This window comes from Peromyscus leucopus, chromosome 1 (assembly GCF_004664715.2).
Source record: "Peromyscus leucopus breed LL Stock chromosome 1, UCI_PerLeu_2.1, whole genome shotgun sequence".
NCBI classification, from domain to species: Eukaryota; Metazoa; Chordata; class Mammalia; order Rodentia; family Cricetidae; genus Peromyscus; species Peromyscus leucopus.
The window spans coordinates 184564227-184571127 of record NC_051063.1 but is presented as its reverse complement, the minus strand read 5'-3'; positions in this window follow the sequence as shown (position 1 = coordinate 184571127).

Sequence of the window (6901 nt, the reverse complement as noted above, 5' to 3'; positions counted from 1 at the left end):
CCACCCAATTGGTGCTCGCCTCACTCTGTCCCACGCCTCTGGCCAATGCATAGACGCTTCTGCTGCGCTCTCATTTCCGTTAATCTGATTGGTCTGTAGAAGCTCGAGGAGGCGGGGATACAGTGGATCTGACCAATGGGAATCCACGGAGGGCGGGCTCTGGCTGAGAGCTCAGCCTCTGACCCGGAGAGTGGGTGGGTGCTGCCAGGAGCTGCAGGCTGTGCCCAGGCTGCTGTAAAGAAAGAGCCTGGGAAGCACCCGCTCCCTCGGGGCGTGCAGCCGTGATGCTCTCCTGCAAACCTAGCTGTGGGCAGGCTGAAGCAGGAAGATTGCCAGTTCAAGACCGGCCAGGGTTACGTACGCAGTGAGAGTCTGTCAACAAAAACCAAGACTACAAAGGAACATGCCTACTAAGAGGAGACCCTAGGACATTTCGCCCCCTGCTAGCCGATTTGTTTTCTCCTTTCTCCGTGTATTCAGCACTTACTGCCTTGGGTGGTCTGATAAGTTGACTGTATTTAGAAATGGGGGTTAAAAGAGACAGAGTTTTCCATCCAAATACATAAACCTGGTATAGGGGCTCATGCCTGTAGTCCCAGCTGGAGGATTGTCTTGAGATCAAGGAATAAGGGAGAAACAAAACAAAACAAAACAAAAGCTGAGTGCAGTGCTTATGTTCACGATCCCACGCGCTCAGAAGCGAAGGCAGGAGGATTTCTTTGATTTCAAGATATGAGAAAAAGGCTAGGCAGGGTGGGTAACTGTAAACCCGGCATTTGAGAGGCTGGGGTAGAAGGGATCATTTTGGGGAAGAGCTTGAGGCTCGCCAGAGCTATATCTACATAGAGTCCCAGGTTAGCCTGGGCTACAGGGTGTGACCCTGTCCCACAGACAAACCAACAAAAAGGCTGGAAATGTAGTTCGGGTGGTAGAGTGATTGCCTGGCTTGAGTGAAGCCGTATTTATACACTATTCATTTATTTATCCAGCACTGTATATATGGAGGAAGTGGAACGGACAGTAATCCCAGCACGTGGAAAATGGAAGGTAATCGGAGCATAAGTTCAAGGTTGGTCTCCCCTAGATAGTGAATTCAACTGCATCCTGAGACCCTGTCTCAAACAAAACAAAAATCAACAAACCATCTAGCCAACTAACCAACAAAAATAAAACAAAATAACAATAAAAACACAATCCAAATTCTTCCCATCCTTTCTGGTCTGTACTCCAGCCACACTGACCTCCCCAGGGTCCCAATCCGGGCATTTTGTATGCTGTTCCTGCTCCTGGACTCCATGCTTCCCCAGAGCCTGCTTCTGCTCGGCCTTCCAGGCCTTCTCTGACCAGGCGATGATGGAGTTAGTCAGCAGCACATTTTATTTATATCACAGCACTCCTTCCAACCAGAAATTGGAAATTCATCTTTATATCTGAAACTCTCTGCAGGTTCTTGTGTGTTGGTGTGCGTGCACGTGTGTGTGTGTGTGTGCGCGCGCGCGCACTCTCGCTCACAGGCACGACTTGAGCTCCACGATTGGGGATCTTCTCTACTTTGTCTGCCCCAACACCAAGTCCTGAGGCCCAGAGTGGTGCTCAGTGGAATTGAGGGACTATTGAGAGCCCAGACACCAGGCAGAGAAGAGCGGGGTGGGGGAGGGGAGCAGCCTGTGCTGGGATGCCACTGGGAAGTTTGAAAGTACAAGGAGTCCCTAATGGACCAGAGGTGAGCTCTGGGTCTAGCAGGCTCTGAGGCTGTGGTCCAAGATAGAGGAGTCTGGGCCTGGTTTATTATCCCAGTGTTTTTTCCCCCCCCTCGAGACAGGGTTTCTCTGTGTAGCTTTGCGCCTTTCCTGGAACTCGCTCTGTAGACCAGGCTGGCCTCGAACTCACAGAGATCCGCCTGCCTCTGCCTCTCGAGTGCTGGGATTAAAGGCGTGTGCCACCATGCCTGCCCCGCCCCCTTTTAAAAATTATTTATTTATTTTGATTTTAGGTGTATGGGTGTTTTGCCGGCCCGTGTGCCTGTGTACCACATGCATGCAGTGCACCCGGAGGCCAGAAGAGGGCATCAGGTCCCCCTGCAACTGGAGTTGCAGAGGAACTGAACCCTTGTCTTCTGGAAGAGCAGCCAGTGTTCTCAACCGCTAAGTCATCTCTGGGTGCTCTTCTCTTCTCTTCTCTTCTCTTCTCTTCTCTTCTCTTCTCTTCTCTTCTCTTCTCTTCTCTCTCTTCTCCTCTCCTCTCTTCTCTTCTCTTTTTTTCTCTTCTTCTTCCTTTTTTTTTTGAGACAGGGTTTCTCTGTGTAGCTTTTGCACCTTTCCTGGAACTCACTCTGTAGCCCAGGCTGGCCTCGAACTCACAGAGATCCACCTGGCTCTGCCTTCCAAGTGCTGGGATTAAAGGTGTGCACCACTACTGCCTGGCTACTTTTTATGGTGTTTTGCCTACATGTTTGTCTGTGTGAGGGTGTAGAATCTGGAGCTGGAGTTAACAGGCAGCTTTGAGCTGCCATGTGTTGCTGGGAATTGAACCTGGGTCCTCTGGAAGAGCAGCCAGAGCTCTTAACCACTGAGCCATCTCTCCAGCACCAGACCCTCTTTTCTTAAACAAACAAACAAATAAGTAAGTATTTTTTGCATTTGTGTGTGTGTGTGTGTGTGTGTGTGTGAGAGAGAGAGAGAGAGAGAGAGAGAGAGAGAGAGAGAGAGAGAGTCCAAAGGCGACTCATGGGGAAGACCTCAGGTCCCTTCTCCCCACCTGACCAGAAGCGGAACACGGCCTCCAGGGCATCCCGCTCGCGGAACTGCACAGCCAGGGACGCATGGAGAGAGAGAGCCAGAGAGCCAGGGAGGGTTCCCCTCCATCCCGTTACGTGAGAATGATTATGGGGATGAGAGAGAGAGAGAGAGAGAGAGAGAGAGAGCGAGCACCATGGTGCCTATGTGGACGTCAGAGGACAATACTGGAGAGTCTGTCCTCTTGCTACCATGTAGGTCCTGGATATCATCAGACTTCGGTCATCAGGCTTGGCAGTAAGCGCCTTTACTCATGGGGAGCACTTTCGGAAATTATTATATTGTTATTTAATTAGCATATAAATTAATTCACATAGACATATGAAAATGATGGCATTTTCATGCACACTGAGTTTAGGATGACTTCCTGTTCCTCCTGTTCCTCTCCACCCGGTCTTCCTGCCTCTCTCCCACTGTACCCTCCACATCACAGGTGCTCTGCTTCCCTCCCGTCTCCTCCCTCACGGCATCTCCTCCTCCTGGGTCCCTTTCTAGTTTCCTGGCCTCCACCCACACTCATTCCCACACAACACACGTATATAAAATCGAAAGCCGGAATCCACGTCTGAGAAAAAACATGCAGCGCTCGGTTTCCCGAGCCAGAATGACTCGTTTAATATGTTTTCCAGTTCCGTCGACTTTCCCATCATCATGAAAGAGCAGTAGCTGCTCTTAATGCTGAGCTGTCTTTCTAGCTGCCCTGCCCTCTTTGAAAGACAGACTTACTTTTATTTTATTTGTGTGTCTGTGCATGAGCACACACATATGTGTGTTTTTTCTCTCTCTTTAAACAGGGCCTCACGTATCCTAGGCTGGCCTCACACTCACTGTGTGGCTGAGGCTGTCCTTGAGATCCCGAGCTTCCTGCCTCCATCTCTTGAGTGTTGAGATTATAGGTGTGTGACACACCACGCCTCGAGGCTTTTTCTCCCCCTCCCCCGATCTGGGGCTTTCAGTCAATGGGGAAGAGGATTACAACAAGTTCAAGGTTAGCCTGGGGGGACTTACCAAAAAGTAGGAGCTTTCCTGGCACTTGGGAGGCAGAGGCAGGTGGATCTCTGTGAGTTTGAGGCCAGCCTGGGCTACAGATCGAGTTGCAGGACAGCCAGGGCTGCACAGAGAAACCCTGCCTCGGAAAAAAAAAAGGGGGGGGGCTGAGTGTGTCGCTCAGCGGTGGAGTGCTTGCCTGGAATGTACAAGCCCTGTGTGCTAGTTACTTTCCTGTTGTGGTGATTAAGCCTCCAGACTAAGACAATTTATGGAAGAAAAGGTGACTTTGGCTTCCAGGATAATAGTCTATGACTGCAGAGCAGAGGCCCTGAGCAGCAGACATGGCGGCTGGAGCAGAAGCTGAGCGCTGACATCCTTCAGTGTGAGCATGAAGGTAGAGTGAACTAGAGATCTGAGCGTCTTTAAAGTCTCAGAGCTTGCCTCTAGCGATAGACTTCCTCTAACAAGGCCATACCTCCTAAACCTCCCAAACAGTGCCACCATCGGCTGGAGAACGAGTGTTCAAAAGTCCGATGCTTCGGGGGATAGCTCGTTTAAACCACCACCACTGGGCTGGACTCCCCAGTTCCGAGTAACACCCAGCATGATGGTCCACGCCCGAAATCCCTGAACTCCACAGATAAAGGCAGGAGGATCAGGCATTCAAAGCCTTTCTCGGCTACATAGCAAGCTCCAGGCCAGCCTTGTCATTAAAGAAAGGTAGTAGAGGGGTGGATCGTGGTTAGATCATGTACTGCTCTTTCCAGAGAACTGAGCTCAGTTCCCAGCACTCACGTGATGGTTCATAGTCACCTGACTCACCTTCCGGGTGTTCTGATGTCTCACCTGGTCTTTTCAGTGGTCTGTGTAAACTATGGCAGGCACACACATAGTCACATATATAAATACGTTTTACAGACAGATTTGGAGGGGCTGTCCAGATGGCTCAGCAGGTCCAGGCATTTGCTGCCATGCCTAATTATCTGAGTTCAATCCCCAGGGCACAAATGGTAGGACAGAACCAATATCCCCAAAGCATCCTCTGATCCCCACATACAGGCTACGGCATGTCCACAAGTGCACACACGCGCGCACACACACACACACACAAATAAATAAATACATTTTAAAGCCCTTTGAACAGCTCTGGGAAGTGGCTCTGTTGGCACAGTGCTTGCCTAGGATTCATGAAGGCCTGGGTTCTACCCTTTTTTTTTTGTTTTGTTTTGTTTTTTTTCGAGACAGGGTTTCTCTGTGTAGCTTTGCGCCTTTCCTGGGACTCACTTGGTAGCCCAGGCTGGCCTCGAACTCACAGAGATCCGCCTGCCTCTGCCTCCCGAGTGCTGGGATTAAAGGCGTGCGCCACCACCGCCCGGCGGGTTCTACCCTTAATACGACAAAAGCTACCAGAATTGTGGAACTCCATCTCATAAAATAGAAGGAAAGGAAGGAAGAAAGGAAGGGAGGGAGGGAGGGAGGAAGAAAGAAAAAGAAAGACACTTAGGCTGGATCCTCTTGAAAAGTCCACACCGACACTTGGATGAAGACTATCCTTTTCCAAAACTCCTCTTTCTTTTAACATCTACACTTAAATCTCTGTTAAAATTCTCCTCCCAGCAAACTCCGACTTCGTTTCCTACCAACTCTTCCTGAAATTCATTTCTGTTGCAAAGTCAAGCATCCCAGCTTACGGAGTGGAAGTCTCAGAGAAGAACTCAGGCCGCGGCAGGAGGCAGCCTGGAGCTGAGTCCCCAGCAGCCCCTGCCACAGACAAGACCTCGGCACACTTCAGAAGACATAGGGTCCTGGCTGGTACCCCAACTTCTGGTTTTGTAGATCTGGGGTAAGGACTGATAATTCACATTCCTAACAAGTTCCCAGGTGAGGCTGAGCTGCTGCTGCTGTTGTTGATGGCCTAGGTAGGTCTGTCTGTCTGTCTGTCCATCCGTGTGTGTGTGTGTGTGTGTGTGTGTGTGTGTGTGTGTGTGTGTCTCTGTCTGCCTGCCTTTCTTTCTTTCTTTCTTTCTTTCTTTCTTTCTTTCTTTCTTTCTTTCTTCTTATTCTTCTTCTTTTTTTTTTTTTTTTTTGTTTGTTTGGTTTTTCCAGACAGGGTTTCTCTGTGTAGTTTTGGTGCCTGTCCTGGAACTCACTGTAGCCCAGGCTGGCCTCGAACTCTCAGAGATCCACCTGTCTCTGCCTCCTGAGTGCTGGGATTAAAGGGGTGCGCCACTATCGCCCGGCTGTCTGTCTTTCTTTTGGACAGCATCTCATGTAGCTCAGGTTGCCCTGGAACTCAATATGTAGCCAAGGATGACCTTGAACTACCATCCTCTTGCCTGGCTCTGGGACCCGTTTTTTTTTTTTTTAAGACCCATTCCATGAGATGATGGTCTGAACTTTCCTGCAAGTTTGAAATGTTTCATAATAAGATGACAAAACTTCATAACAGAGATGCAGGGTGATCCCCAGGGGAGCAGGGCCTGAGGGGAACCTGGGGATCGGATGAAGTATTGTGTGGGAAAATGCTGAGGATAGCCACTTCTGACCTAGATATTTTAGGTTGAGGCAGAGCTCATGGGAAAGTGCTTTTTGCTACCTAGGCTGCCCTAAAGGCTTGTATGTGGGAGGCCTGGAACCCTGGGGAGCAGAGGCAGAGCCCAGCATGGGTATGCCTAGAATTCTAGGGCAAAGAGCTCTTCCTTTAAAAAAATTAGTTATTATTATTGTGTGCGGGTGGGTGCGAGTGCCCACCGGCATGCATGTGTGGAGTTCAGAGGACAGCTCTATGAAGCTGATGCTCTCCTTCCACCTTTACGTAGGTCCTGGGGAATGAACTCAGGTCATCAGGAAGGACAGCCAGTGCTTTTAACTGCTGAGCCATCTCTCCAGCCACTATTAACTTTTTATGTAGCATGTACAAGGCCCTGGGTTCCGTGGTGGCACATGCCTGTAATCCCAGAACTTGGGAGGCAGGAGCAGAAGCAGAAGAGGGTCAAGAGTTCAAGGTTATCCTCCAATATGTAGGGAATTGGAGGTCATCCTGGGATACACGAGACCCTGTTTCAAACAAAACAAAACAGAATAATCCTCTTGATAAAATACATACTTATATGCCC